The following is a 16039-nucleotide window of genomic DNA, read 5'->3' as shown; positions in this document are numbered from 1 at the left end:
TCTCTATGAACCCTTGTAACTAAGATTAGTTTTGTTCCAGTAAGACAATCTATGCTGTCAGGGTAAGATATTCTGGTTGGTCTGTTCCTACATGGAAGAAGGGTAAAGGGTCAGAAAGACATTTGTACCACTGAGACCTCATTTAGGAAATTTTAACCTGCAAAGTTTAGAAGTAGCTTTTAAGCAAGGCTTACTTTGAATCCATTAGCTCCACAAAGCTAACTCAGTTGATAAATAAGTACTTGAAAAGCCATTACCTTTGGACTTAGCTATAAAGGCTTCAAAATATGGTCAAATTTAAAATGAAAACGACAAAATAGTCATTGACAAAAAATGGCAAATGTGAGCAATCGACCAAACAATATAAATTTTTTCCACTATACATAGAAATTTATAGAAATAAGATCAATAGCATATTTAGGAACAATAAAGGTTCCTTGTTACAAATAGGCAACCAAGGATATATGCCTGTATAAAGGTTACATTGTTAACTACTTAAATTAAGAGGATACTCCATGCTTCAGGAGCAAGTCTACACAAATTACAACAATACAGAGATTAACATAGCACTTGCACAGGGATGGTATGAAAATTTGTGAATTATTCCATATTTTTCACTCTTAAAATGCAAGAAATGGAAAACAGTTTTGAAAAAGTTGATTACAAAAATACAAGCGTAACAAAACCTGTAATTCATAGAATTAAAGGTTAGTTTGACATCAGTGTATTAAACCTTCACTTTCAAAGGCCCTTACATAGCATAACCTTTACAAAACTTGAAATTAGATAACATTATCTTTTTATCCCAAAGAAATAAAATAATATAAGGACTTAGGAAAAAGGAATCTTAAACTTTTCCTATATGGAATGTAATCTGAAAGGACACATTTATTAATGAACCTATATTTTATAAAACAATGTAGACTTCAAAGTATTATATCTAGAAGACAATGAAATAGATTATGGACTTTATACAAACATAGATACTTTTTTCAGACAAGCACCAGGAATATCTTTAATTTCTATACTATTCTTTTCAACAGATAAGATAAAATTAAAAAAAATCACAAACTCTGCAGAAATCATTATAAATTCATACAAACAACTCTTGAATACATTTTGACATCAAAGTCAGGCAATTCACGTGGAAGAATACCATGGAATCCATAAATTTTTAAATTAAGATATTGCTGTTGTTTTGTATTATGAAAATATTTTGTTGGGCCACAAAGGATGGACTGGCACTTTTGAAATTTAAGAAACTTAACCAAACCATTACTACATAGAAGAACAATTTGTACAGCCTTCCACAACTTTAAATAGGTAGTGATACATATTTGTGCTTTTGGCAATATCAAATGCAATTTCTTCCAAGTTGTTCTTCAATCCCGGTTTGATATCATGTTTCAACAGAAGGAGATACAGTGTATCTTTGCTATTTCTATCCCAAGAAACAATATTTAAGGGGGTCAAGAGGCCCTTAGTTTGGGGATTGGTATCTGCATCATGATTAAGTACGAAAGAATCAATTCTGGTATTATTCCACATATACTCACTGTGCAGTGGTGCCAAGCCATTCAGAATTCTTGCATGAATATCTGCCTTGAGCTACCAACTCATGGACAATGTCTAAATGTCCACTCTAGGCTTCCCGATGAAGAGGGATATACTTACCTCATTTCTAGTATACATATGAGTGGTCTTTTTGCAAAGTAGTCTCAGCACTGTAGTAAGCCGATTAATTTTGGCATCCCAAAGAAGAAATTTGCATGGAATCTTCTCCATTATTTTCTTGCAATTGATACCATTCCTCACGTTTTAATCTTGTTCCTTGTCTTTATCAGAATTGCCTAACCAGAAACTTTTATACCAGTGGGAATGAGGTGTCCATGTATTTCCCCAACAATTAACATTGGTTGAAATGGTCAGAAAAATCCGGTGAATTTTCTGCATGTTTTTTCACCATGATTTATTTTCTCTTTTTCCATTTTTACTATTTTAAATAATTCTAACTGGAGAGTAGTGAATTGATAGAGAGCAAAGGAAAGATTTTCCTCCGTATTCAAATGCACAGACTGAAAATGAGGGCCAGTGGTGTCTTCATGTGCAGCTTATTCTAGGAAGGAGAAAATAAGAAACAAAGCCTACTACATAAATGATTTGGGAAATACCAAGATATAGTGTAAGAGAAATTACTATTCAATATATGAACTTTAACAGCTTTCTAATAGATCCATTATTTATTGGTAACCAACATTAGAAAAAAATGTATAATTCAGTAGTAAAATAGAAGTCCTTTGTATGACTACCTAAATTCTTGTTTTTTTAAAAACACTTGTTTCCATCTAAAAAAGTAGTCCTGGGCTGGGAAGGTGGCTCAGTGGTAGAGCACTTGCCTTGCATGCCAGAGGGCCTGGGTTCGATTCCTCAGCACCACATAAGCAAAAAGAAAAAAGTCGGAAGTGGCGGTGTGGCTCAAGTGGTAGAGCGCTAACCTTGAGCTGAAGAGCTGAGGGACAATGCCCAGGCCAGAGTTCAGGCCCCAAGACCGGACCAAAAAAAAAAAAAAAAAGTAGGCCTATCTATTGTCTTCAGGTGATTTTGATGATTGAAGATGCTTAATGAGGAGACCACATGTATTAGTAGTCCTTTGATATCAATTAAATTTCATTTTTTCTTCTTGGAGAATATAATGATCAAAGCAATAGTTCAGAATCAGCAAACAATAGTTCAGCATCATGCTTTCAGTGCAAGTGGATCTCTAGTAAGTAATCCTCTGTACCATTTTGCACAAAGTTTTGTCACACATACAATCTGTCTGCCTTCTCTAGCTGCTTTCCTAGCCTGGACCTTTCCTTTCATTGTGCAGGAAAAGTGTGATTCAACTGATTTCAGTCAGATCTGTTCCAAGAATTATCAAGGATTTAGATTCTTTTTTTAAAAAATTAGTTGTGGGGCCTGTACTCTGGGTTTGGGCACCGTCCTTGAGCTCTTCAAATCAAGGCAAGTGCTCTACCACATGAGCCACAGAACCACTTCTGTTGTTCTGTTTATGTGTGCTGATTTGGGAAATGATAGAGCAGAAAGTGAAATGATGCAACCAAAAATATACAAGCAAAATAAATTAGCATAATTTGGAGCAACCATATTGTCTATGAGAATCACGAAAGAGAGAGAGGAAGAGAGATACAGATGTGCAATGACCTAGCTAGCCAAAAATTCCATTCTTCTGATCCATTTACAAAGCAAACAATTTTATTTTTTATTTGTTAAAAGAGATGGAAATAGAATTTATGTATTTACTTGAAATTAGTAAATACATTTTTAGTAGCATACATAAAGAGACATAGCTTTGACCAAATTACAAACAAGAATCTTAATCCTTTGGCTTCGAAAATGGCTCAGTGGTAGAGTGCTTTTCTTGCCGCTTACTACAGTGTGGAGACTACATTCCAAAAAGGCCTCTCCTATGAATACTAGGGATGATGATGAGTATACCCCTCTTCATCGGGAAGCCTAGAGTGGACACTTAGACATTGTCAATGAGATGGTAGCTCAAGGCAGATATTCACGCAATTACTGTGAATGTCTGGACACCCCTGCACAGTGCTTATATGTGAAACATATTGCAACAGTACAGACACACACACACACACACACACACACACATCATCATCATCATCATCATCATCATCAGATTTCTCATTAATTATTTTTTGTGTGTGGTCTTAAGAAGAAAGGTACATTACTAACTTGAATTTCTGACAGAAAAATATAATCACTATAGATCTTGCTTCTATACTCTCAATATTAAATTGCTATCTAAGTATGTGCAATAGATAAGTATAGGAAAAAGTAGGATCCACACTGGTGGCTCATGTCTTTATTCCTAGCTAATCAGAAAGATGAAATCTGATGATTGTGGTTTGAAACCAGACCAAGGAAAAAAGTCCATTAGATTCTGGTTTGAAAGTAACCAGCAAAAGCTAGAAATGGAGCTGTGGTACAAGGAAAAAAAATGCTAGACTTGAGAAAACTAAAACAAAAACATAACAAATTCTGGGACAGAGCTAGGCCCTGAGTTCAAGATCTAGTATTAGTATTTAACTAAAGAAGGAATGAATTAGTTAAAGAATTACCTAAAATAAATTAAGTGGTAACATGTGGAGGGGCAGATGAAATGTAACTTCAATGGTGACTGGATTATGTATCATTTTGTAACAAGGTAAATTATCATTTGTCCTAAACACTAATATTTTATTTGAACTTTTTGTACAATAAACCCTGAATTTGGCATGCATGTATATGTGTGTGTACGTGTGCACACATGTGTGTTTATGTGTGTGTGTGTTTGTGTGTGTGTGTGTGTTGTTGCAATGTTGCTTGCCAATATGAACAGGGTGAGGCTGAAAAGAACTGTGTTGCAATGTTTTTTTTATTTATCAGTGATCTGTTCTGTCATTTCAGTGGAACCACCCTTCTGTACATTTTATTTGTTAATAACATAATCATAATCAAAGCATTTACAACGTAAGTTAGATAAAAGAGATCATTTTCAGTTCTTAATATATGTTAGGCAAAAAGATACACATATAATTAGGTAGTAATTTATTGCTGTAAGATGACTGTCAGTACAAAATATGTGTTTGACTTCTTAAATTGGTTATATTTTTAAGAAATATTCATGGACTGATTTTGACCAACTTGAACAAATAGGTATTACTCTCTGTTTTTTTTCTGTGAAACTCAAGGTGGATAAACTCTTTCCAGATGTCTGTTGAAAATAACTTTCTTTGTAATATCATATCTATTCACACTAAGATAATAAACCCCGTATTTTTAAGGTTTGAATATCGCATCATATTTACTGAAAATTAGTATTGTGGCTATGCTTGTTAGATATATATTTAAAAAAAACAAAAACATGTGTCATCTCCAAATTGTGGATGCATTTGAAGTTGTTTTGTACATACAAATGTTTCTTCATTAGTAGTTCTTTTGTGGGAGTAACGATCACAACTTTAACAAATAAGGCTTTTCGAATATCTTTTCCAATATAAATAACATCCCAGTGCGAGTCTTGCAATTTCTGAAAACCATTTAAATATTTTAGTAATATTTTAGTTCATTGACTATACAGCTAAAGACATTCCTGAAATAAATATTGTTAAGATCTGAAAATGTAAGTGGGTATATAGGCTTTTTTATGGATCATTTTATGAAAAGCCAGTTTTTATGAAACTAAAAGAAATAGAATAAAAGTATGTAAGTGAATTGGGTAACCTAATTATTAGTTTTTTAGTAATATTTTATTTAAATATTTTAGTAATATTTTAGTTCATTGACAATACAGCTAAAGACATTTCTGAAATAAATATTGTTAAGATCTGAAAATGTAAATGGGTATATAGGCTTTTTTATGGATCATTTTATGAAAAGCCAGTTTTTACGAAACTAAAAGAAATAGATTAAAAGAATGCAAATGAATTGGGTAACCTAATTATTAGTATAATTTTGTTTTCTATTAGCACAGTCCTCTGAATGTAGATGATGCATTTAAATAATTTTTGTGTCACTGTGCTTCAGTTATTTTTAGAATCTTTGTAGTTATAAGAGTGAATTTGTAGTATAAATAAATGTCTTTTAATATGATTAGGATTAATCTTGTGTTTTGTGTTCTACTCCCATGAAAATGAGTTATTTTCAAGTGTTAATAGTTTATAATTGAATCTTCAGTATCATAAGAAATTGTGAAGAAAAAATTGGTAGTATTGATGTCTTTATTTTGGGGGGGAGGGGTACAGTAGTGGGGCCTGGACTCTGGGCACTGTCCCTCAGCTCTTCAGCTCCAGTCTAGCGCTCTACCACTTGAGCCACAGCGTCAATTCCAGCTTTTTTCTTTATGCTTGTGTGCTGCTAAAGAATCGAACCCAGGGCTTCATGCATCCAAGGCAAGCACTCTACCACTAAGCCACCTTCCAGCCCTTTATGTCTTTTTAAACCAATAGTATTCACAAGTTGGAGAGTCTTTAATTCATATTTAGGTCTTGGTGTCTATGATTTTTATCCTCTCATTCCTAACATTAATGATAGGTCAGAGTGCATTTTTGAGTATAGGAAAGATAAAATATTTATCTGGGGCCAAAGGTGATTTTAATATCAGTCTTGCTTTAATAGCATTTTAAAGTAGTACCTTTCTCTCAAATTGTTGGGTATAAAAAGCAATCAAAATACTTGAATGGTAAACAACTTAGTTGAGCTACAATGTGGAAATGATTAGTCCATAAGACCTGCAAAATGTTTCCATCAGGAATTGGGGAGGTCATTCTTTCAGTAAGACAGTGTTAAACAGAGATAGTGTCCCCAGGCAGTGCAGTGTTGAGTGAAGGGATAAAATACGATTCCTACTATTTTGAGCTAGAAATCAAGAATATTATACTTGAGCAGTTCCTTTCACCAGGGAGGTATGCATTGATTATGAACTTTGAGTTTTCATATTACAGTTCCCTATTTTCTAACAAATATAAAGTGAAATATTGTGAAAGTGAAAACAATAATTCTGAGAAATTTCCTATAATTTGTAGACTAAGTGCTGGTATTTTAGTCATAAAATAGAATGAGGTTAATTGATACAGTGGGAGATGATCGTCAGGCTAACACCGTGTGTGCAATGCTGTACTAGTAATTCCAACTCTGAAGACTTCAATATCATCATCTGAGAATTAAAAATGTAAGGAGTTCCACTTTATGCAATTATTGTGAGGATTAAATTATATACCATATGTAAAGTACTTGGAAAAACAATCAATTAGCATTTGGCAAATTCTACCTGTTATTTTATCATATGATGAATTCTAACATTTTTACTGTGATTTTATATGTGCAATGTGATGTATTGATATTCATTGCATTGATCACTTTTCTGTCACTATGAGGAAAATACCTGCAAAGAAAATTCCTGAGGAAGAAACTATTATATTGACTCATGGTTTAAGAGAACACAGTTTAAGATCAAATATCTCCATTGTTTTTAATCATATTTTAATTATCTTTACTAGGTGTAAACGGGAATTTCCATTCAATAAATTACTTTTTAAGTATAATGGATCTTTACATAACTTTTCCCTACCCTTCCAAACCTCACCCCACTTTAATTTTTTCTAGTTTCATATTATTTGCATTGAATATTATGTCTTCATTTTTCCTCCATAACTCTCTTTATTCCTTCCCTTTGACTTACCTTCACATCTTCCAAGTGATAGTTTCCTGGTATTCATTTTGTTAGATTAAAAGTTCAATTTTATAAGAAATTACACCTTTTAAATACTGCTCTGAAAAATGAAAACTTTGGTTAATACTGTTGTTTAACTTGCATAAAAGTCTGGCTTCCAAATATGTGACAGAACATGGGTCCTTTGTGTGTCTGGCTCTCACTTCGTTTACTTAACATATTTTTAGATCTATCACTTTCTTTGTAAATAATGTAACAGTGCTCATAATGGATAGGTGCAATCCAATTGTGTATATATGACACAATTTCTCCAACCATCCCTCTGCCAAAAGGCATCTTGGCTGTTTCCATAACTTGTCTGTGGTGAATAGTGCAATAATGAACAAGGTTGTGAATGTGATTTTACTGTAACCTTTTGGAAGAATTCATCACTATCTTTCTGAGAGCAATCCTCTAGCTAGTTTTCTTGAATAAGCACATCCTTCCTTTCATCTACATGACAAGGTATTGCAAGTCCTCAAAAACACACTCTCCCATACATGTCTCAATAAGCTAAAACCACACGATGCCCATATTCTTTCAATATATTTTTAATACTTATATAAATTTAGTGAGAACCTTCTATGTACTTTCCTAATGTGGGAATGAGAGACATAACAACAGAGTAAAAGTAAGAAATATACATTTTAATTAGCTATTATCATATTTAAAATCTTTTTCAGCTCTAACTCATAGCCTCACTTTCTATTATTTTAATCTTTATTTGATTACTTCATCTATCCCCTAAATTATAACAGGTGAGTTAAATACAGACAAAAAATTGTGGTTTGATTTTGACATTCATGTGTGAGGATGCACAATATGGGCAAATAGATGGATTGGAATTAATAGCAATTATCCATTTTGTTAAAGTAGAGATGACTTTTTTTCCAAACTGATACATATTTCATTCAACAAAAATAAACTTGTAAAAATTCCCTTTGTTTTGCTCCTCATTAACTTTTGTTTCCATTTTATTTTATAATGAAGGATGATTTCATATATATACTGTAGATACAAAAATATGTTAAACTATTTCTACCCATATGTATTGATATATACATACATACATATATTACACAGGTTACAATGATAATTTATAACTTCTGTAACTATAAAATTTACTAAATTATTAAAAACATCGATGGTTCATGCCTTGAATCCTGGTTACTCAGGAGGCTGAGATCTGATGAACATGGTTTAAAGCCATCCTCGGCAGAAACGTCCATAAGCCTCTTATCTCCAAACAACCAACAGAAAATAAGAATAGGAACTGTGGCTCAAAGTGATAGAGTGGTAGCTTTGAGAGAAAAAGCTCAGGGACATCACCCAGGCTCTTAGTTCAAGAACTACAATCTACCCAAAAAATCTATTTAATTTACATCTGTGTAAGTAGAGTATTTCCATCACCCTAATGCACATCCATGCTCATTTATAAGGTAACTCTGTTTTGTCTGAAGTACCACTAAACATTTTCACTAAAGTAGCATTGGAACGTGGGTTCATTCTATCTCTGAAATGGATTTTTCTCCACTAAAATACTGAAGTGTTACAATTTTTCCAATTATTTAAAATCATAGCTTTTTTCTTTAATACCCCTAATATTACAGTTTGAATTCAGTGTTCTTACCACTTTGTCATGTGCCAGCCCTAAATTATCCTGATAATTTTTCAGATAGAAACTGGCTTCCTACTTGTGTATGACCTTGGCCTCAGTCCACTTTATGTTATTCATCCTGGAATTTAGAATAACAAGTGTATGGTATTCTGTACAGTTTTTTCTGTCTAGTCTAGGCTTTAGCCACTGTTCTCACATCAGTGCACTCCCATGTAGTCAGGATTTTCATAAGCTTGTCATAGCTGATTTTTAAAAAATCTTTGCATTTCCTGCAGGTTCTTGAGTACTGAATTAATTTGTGTTTTCTGTCTTGTTTTGTTTCATTTGAATGTATGTGTTGAGTTGTTCCAAACTTTTCATTTTGTTTGTTTCTCTGATTTTTTTACCTAAAGTGCTGAGAAACCAATTCTATTTTCTCAAGATAGTCAGGGTGAACATTATTTATTCCAAAGCAATTTCAGTAACATTTAAACACATTCATATCTATGAATGGTATAAAAATGCTGAGAAGGGTGTTTTTACTTTCACGGTAGTCTTTGTCATACACAGATCATGAAATATATGAAGATAATATAACTACAGATGCATGCCAAGAGGAGAAAAACCTATTATTAATTTTTTGAAAGAGGCTTCACTTCTAGTGAAAGAAATATATTGCTTTATGCAGGATTTCACAAAATCATATTGCTAGGAAGAACTTAAGCAATCATCTAATACTATAGACTTGAGAGTGATGAATTGACTTCCTGACTAATTTACTTTTGGGTCAAATAAAAGCAGGCTTCCAAAAAGAGTGTAGATTTTAGAGAAACATGATGAATTTTATGTAAATATATCCTTAGCTGATTTTGTTAATTTGTGAGCCAGTACAGGGAAATAAAGTACAGCAAAGGTAAAAAATGAAGAACTTCACATTGAAATACTCATTTGTGTGTGTGTGTGTGTGTGTGTGTGTGTGTGTGTGTGTGTGTGTGTGTGTGTTCATGCACATGCGAATATGCAAAGGCACACGTGCATGTGCTCATGCATTCATTCATCATTCTTGATGCTTGATATGCTTGGGAATTATTCCTCAGTTTCTGTGCCCAAGGATAGTGGTCTACCACTTCAGCCACTTCTTTTTTTTTCTTTTTTTAGATAATCGCTTGTATTTTCATGATTGGACTGGCTTTGAACAGTGGTCATGAGATTTCAGACTCCGGAGTAGCTAGTTAAGCTTATTCATCCTCTGAGTACCTAGTTAAAATTCTGGCTGTCCTCTATGCTTCACTGCTCTTTTATTCATTTCCTGAGATTATCACAAGCCTAAGTCATATATATGTCTAATAGCTTTATACTGTTACTGCTTGGCACCAGGGGCTCCTATCTGTACTCTTAAATACTTAGGAGGCTTGAGAACAGAACCCAGGCCAAAAGTTCAGTGGAATTCCTTCTCAATCTATAGCTTGGTGCATTGGATCATTTCCACCATACTTCACTATCTAGTTACTTCGATTGGATTGATTGTGGATCCAGGCCAGTCAAGGTAGCAGGCTGGACAAGTTGGTGTTCATCTCGGATGCCATTGATGATGAGATGGCTAAAAGGACAGATCAGGTGCATGTTCTTGTGGAAAGGAAACCCCTATCCTAAAATTAACCACTGATATGACGCCTGCCTAGCAAGAAAAATATACCCCAAGTTGAAATACCCACAATTTCCCACAACCAAAATAAGTATATACATGAACATTCAAAAACTTAATACAATCTGTTCTTTGCTCTAATATCAGCTTCATCTGATTATCATATGATGTGACAGAACAGTTCCTTCATTTATCATATGATAATTTAAAAAGACCTAAAAAATTCTTTCTCACTTATTAAGTGCAAATTAATGGCAAATTGCATCATTTCTTACATATTTGACTACCACTATAAATTCATCTTATGATTATTATTAATAGTAATATATTCTGATTTATTACTTTACTTTGTAACAGTTTTTAAACTTTTGGCTTTTCTGCTGAAGTTGAAGTATTTAAATAGTATCATCAAAGTATATTCCTTGGGTATTTAGGGCAGTTTTTTACAAAGTTTTTAACCAATGGTGTCTAAGAATTCTTAATTGGTATATCACTTGGTTTTATTTTCATTTCAATTTAATTTTATTTTAATGGAAATGTACACAGGGGTTACAGTTACATAAATAAGGTAAAGTAATGAGTACATTTAGTAGGGAAGGAACATTATCTCTTCCATCGATTTTTTAGTACACTCAAAAGAAGGACTACTGATGCTTTTGCTATTGCTATTGATCCATGGGTAATTTTGCTTTCTTTGTTAATGCGTTTTTATTATAAAATCGATATACAGAGGGTTTACACTTAATTAAGTCAACTAAAGAGTACACTGCAATTTATTTTCTAAATTTCAAATTTTGAGCTTAAATAATTTCTTTTGTTTCTTTAGGGTAATTCATTTTTTTCAGAGTTGTAGGTTTAGTTAATTTATTTTTGCGTGATTTTACACATGTAAATTATTCAGATACATGTATTTTACTTTTATAATATTTAACATGTGACTATTTAAAAATTGTTTTCTTAATTTTTATATGGCTATGATTTTAAATAAATTTATTTTCTTATTGTTATAAACATATTTGTCCAGGTAACAAATCCTTACTGTATTTTCATGAAGCACATACTTTATTAAGAAAAGCTTCATTACTTGGCCACTTTTTGGAAATATTTTTACTTGAATTAAAAAAAAAAAGTTTGAGCCCGGCATTGTGATTTGTGGCATCCATTTTCTAGCTATGATGGGAAGTGTAAATAGGGTTTGTAATTCGAGAGATACTGGAAAACTCTGTGACCTTATTATAAAACTATTCAGAACGAAATGATTAGAGATATAGCCATCGCTAATGTTATATAGGGCATCTCGCTATCATATCCTAAATCTTAAGTTAAAACACCAGTAACATCACTCTTTTGTCAAAATAAAAGGATACATGTTTCAAAATGTTTATTATTTAAACTTATTTGCAAAGATTCTCATGTCTTCTATTAATTTTCAATTTACTTAATCTATTAAAATCCAAGTATATTGTGATTATCTTATTTCTAGTAAACTTTTAAGTTGTACAAGCAATATTAAGATTTCATATATTAACATACTTTTACTATTTGTGATAATTTCCTCCGTTGAATAGGATAATATCAATATTCCAAATGTGGGTATGTGGTGTGTATGTGTGTGTTTATGTGGTTTTTGTGTGGGTGTTCTTTGTGTGTACTTTGTAATGTTTGGGAGATCACACCATTGCTTCACACATGCAAGGCCAAAGTTTTACCACTGGGCTATACTGCTTGCATTTCTAAATTCTTCAAAATTATCTGAACTACTTTATACTTCTGGCAGCTTCTTATATGTTTCTCAAGGGAAATATTTTTGACACTACCATTTTTATCCTCTATGATATTGGATATCTTCTTGCCTAATTCAGTGCAAGATATACATGAGACTCATCCAGATTTCTCAAAACTCATACCACCATAAAATCCTATGTTACTAGAAATCATGCTTTTATAATGTCTAGGGAAGTGGCATCTCTCATTTTTGAATGACCCTAAGTGATATTTACAAGCAGTCATGTTTTAAACCAATATGCCACTCAGCAGATGAATGAACTGACAAAGTGTGTTTTATGTATGCACGGTGTAATTCTATACTTCAAATTCATACAGAACTGGAAAGTCTTGGAAAAATCCCACGAAGTAAAATAAACAAGACACAAATAAACAGATTGCGTTGTTTCCTCATTTGTAATAAGTAAGAAATGTGTAGCATAATCTAGCAGTTGAGCAGAATTGTTCAATAACTATGTATGTATGACCATATAAGATGATGATGAGCAAAATGGACTCCTGGATATGGGAACAGAATTTTCTGTCTGTGGTTGTTGTTTTTAATGTACTATGTGATTTCTTTTTTCATTTGTGTTTTACCTTTGATTTATCCCTGTTATATTTGGTTTCAATATCCTGTGTATTGTATATACATTTATGTTTATTTAGCAAGGGAAGAGGAACAATGAAATGGCAAGACAAAGAACAAAGGGCAAACCAATGCAATAGCAATACTCACAAAACAACATGTTGAAAATTTACATTACAACTTATGAGGGGTATTGAGCTGAAGGAAAACTGTGACAAAAATGAGGGAGTGGGTAAATAGTTACACATGCTATGTATTCACTACCTTATAATTACTGCAACCCCTTCTATATATCACCTTGACAATAAAATGAAATTAAAAATGAGCTGTATAAAATATAATTTCACTGTATTGGTATAGTAAATATTATTATATGTGTATTACCTTTTTAAGAAATGAACATTTTTGGCTGCTAATTTGAATTAATTACCTATTTATCATCAACTTGAATATTATCAAACTATATAATATTTCAGAATATACTTGCCATTATTTAGAAAAAAAAACATTGTTTTAGTATTGTCTCATACTAAAACAAAAATAGTTCAATTCTGTTGAAACTCCTAACTTTTAAAACGGAATAATTGTTAAGAGGACAGAGTATATGTGTTCTTGAACATTCCTATGACTAATAAATACTCATTTTCAAATTCTTAACATGCCACACTAGAGACATTCAAAACAGTACCTGTTTTCATTTTATTTAATTCTGCAATAAATGCAGTTTTCAATGGAGCGTTACATATTTAAATTCAACAGAAAAAATAGCCACAGTCTGGGAGAGGGTAAAACTATGAAATACCTATATTAATTCCTCAAGAGTAAACATTTGTTCATCAAAGTAAGCCATTATTTCTATAACCATCAATCCCAAGTTTTTATGTCATAAAGTCATCCTAGCCCAACAATTTCCAACTTGTAATGTGCACCTTAAAATTCCTTAAATTCACAACATGACAAGCATATAACTATTGTGAAAAAATACTACAATTCTGCTAATGTGATGCCCTTCGTATTGTGGAAAGAACACTACACTAAACTTTTCTGTATCATTTTCCTCCCAGTGTTATCCTTGAGATCAGAACACTTGCAAATATTATTTATAGTTATATATTTTATCTATCATAGATATTCAGGAGATCTGAATGTCTGACTATTAAGATCTAAAGACTCTGGTTCAAATCCCACCCAGGAAGGATGGTTCCTTAGATTCTTACCTCCAATAACTGCTCACGAAAAGCCTGACACAAGTGGCGCTGAGTTTCAAGAGGTAGAGCAGTAGCCTTGAGCAAAAATAGGCTCAGGGACAGTGCCCAGGCCTAGAAGTTAAGATGTCACACAATTACTCTCTTCATAATATGTTACACCAGAGTCTCAAAAAGTTGCTCTTTTGGTAAATTTATAAATTAATAGCATAAATTTGTTGTCAACTTTATCTAGATTATTCACTTATCATGTTACTTACGAACTGTTGGAATTAACTGTTGTCTAAGTTCTAATTATGCCTTACTTGAAAGAATATTTTAGGCAAATAGAAAGCGAGAATCATTTGTGAATTTGTAAATTAAATCTTCTACTTAAAAACAATTTTATAGTAACCTATAGAATATTAAATTACAAACAAAAATATTTATTTTAAATCTAAATTCTTATTTAGCCAGGTCTACAAACTCCTACATAAAATGAACTTTCCTATTTCTCTAGGCTTAAGCTTTTGTAATCCTTAATCATTTCTTTGGAATCTAACAGAATGTGGTTGCTTTATCAAATTCTTGGTTGGGAATCATGAGCTCTTCTGCATCTAGTAATGTTCTGTAATGAAGACGACATTTAAACACAACTGAGGATTATATATGAGTTGCATTTCAATAGGAAACTTGATTTCTCAAAATATATTGACAAAATTAGCCCAAACTTCCAACTGTGTATTCCTTTCTGGCTTATTTTTTATTCCTTTCTTGGTTTGTTTATTGAGACCAAATTATACTACCTATTCCACTGAAAGTATCACTATGTCATTCCACTTTATAATCACCTGTCTTAGTCTGAGTGCTAGAATTCCTGGCTTGTATCACATTGTCCTACCATAGTTTTTTATTTATTTAATCTAGATACAGTCTAGCAATTCTGAACTTCTCCAATAATATTTTCCACTAGAGTGATGGCTCAGACTGTTTATGAACTATTATCAAAGATGTTCTAACATTTGACACAAGATATGAACATTTTCAGATGCACCTGAAGGGGTCTCGGATTCATTCCTCCCTGGATCCGATCCCTTTATTAATGATGACTTGACTTTCTTACTATCTCTGTTCCCACCTATGTAATATTCTCAAGCTTTTTGGGGAAATTTCACTTGAGGACTTTCTAATATTAAAAATTATCACTTAATTTATTTTTACTCAGGACATATTTTCTAACTTTTCTACATAATCTGATAGTTGTTCCATATGTGTGTTTGAACATATAAGTACCTCTGTGTGTATGTGAGTATTTGTATGTATATATGTATGCACAAACCTCAAGCTCTTCTTCAGCAATCTTGCTCATAATTAGTATTCCTTCACTTTAGACATTATTCTAATGCGTCTTTTTGCTGGTTAATTATAGTTTCTCAAAGACTGTTTTGCCCAAGCTAGATGCAAACTGAACTTCCCAGACTCCTTTACATTCTTAAGTTTTATTTCTCCAGGGATACCACCTTTTGAACTACAACCATTTTTGTGAGTGTAAAATCTAAGCTGTTTCCCAGATTTTTAACTAGAGTTCATGTAAAGATAGATGAACATACACATTACATATGCTGAGTATACACTGTTAGAAATGTGATCCTAAGCAGGGTTCAAGTGGTTCACACCTATAATCCTAGCTAATTTGGAGGCTGAGATCTGAGCATTGCAGTTCAAATCCAGCATGAGTAGAAAGTTTCTGATGCATTTATCTCTAATTAACCACCAGAAAACTGGAAGTGGTGTGGGGCTCAAAGGTAGAGAAAAAAATTTTGAGCTGAAGAATAGAGGGACAGTGCCCAGGCCCGGAGTTCAGTCCCCACTACCATCAAACACACACACACACACACACACACACACACACACACACACAAAGAAAGAAAAGAAAAAGAAAAAGAAATGTAATCTTAGCCACTATTTCATTGCTAGTATAATTCCTGCT

The 16039-nt window shown here is 32.7% G+C and overlaps 1 pseudogene; it reads left to right on the top strand.

Annotated features, from left to right (window-relative positions):
* Window positions 1-515: 515 nt before the first annotated feature.
* On the top strand, window positions 516-615 carry LOC138809360 (U6 spliceosomal RNA; annotated as a pseudogene).
* Window positions 616-16039: the final 15424 nt, after the last annotated feature.

Source organism: Dipodomys merriami, unplaced genomic scaffold (genome assembly GCF_024711535.1).
Source record: "Dipodomys merriami isolate MVZ:Mamm:240054 unplaced genomic scaffold, mDipMer1.0.p SCAF_494, whole genome shotgun sequence".
NCBI classification, from domain to species: Eukaryota; Metazoa; Chordata; class Mammalia; order Rodentia; family Heteromyidae; genus Dipodomys; species Dipodomys merriami.
Note: the sequence above shows the minus strand (reverse complement) of the source record. Positions and strands in the feature narration are given on the sequence as shown.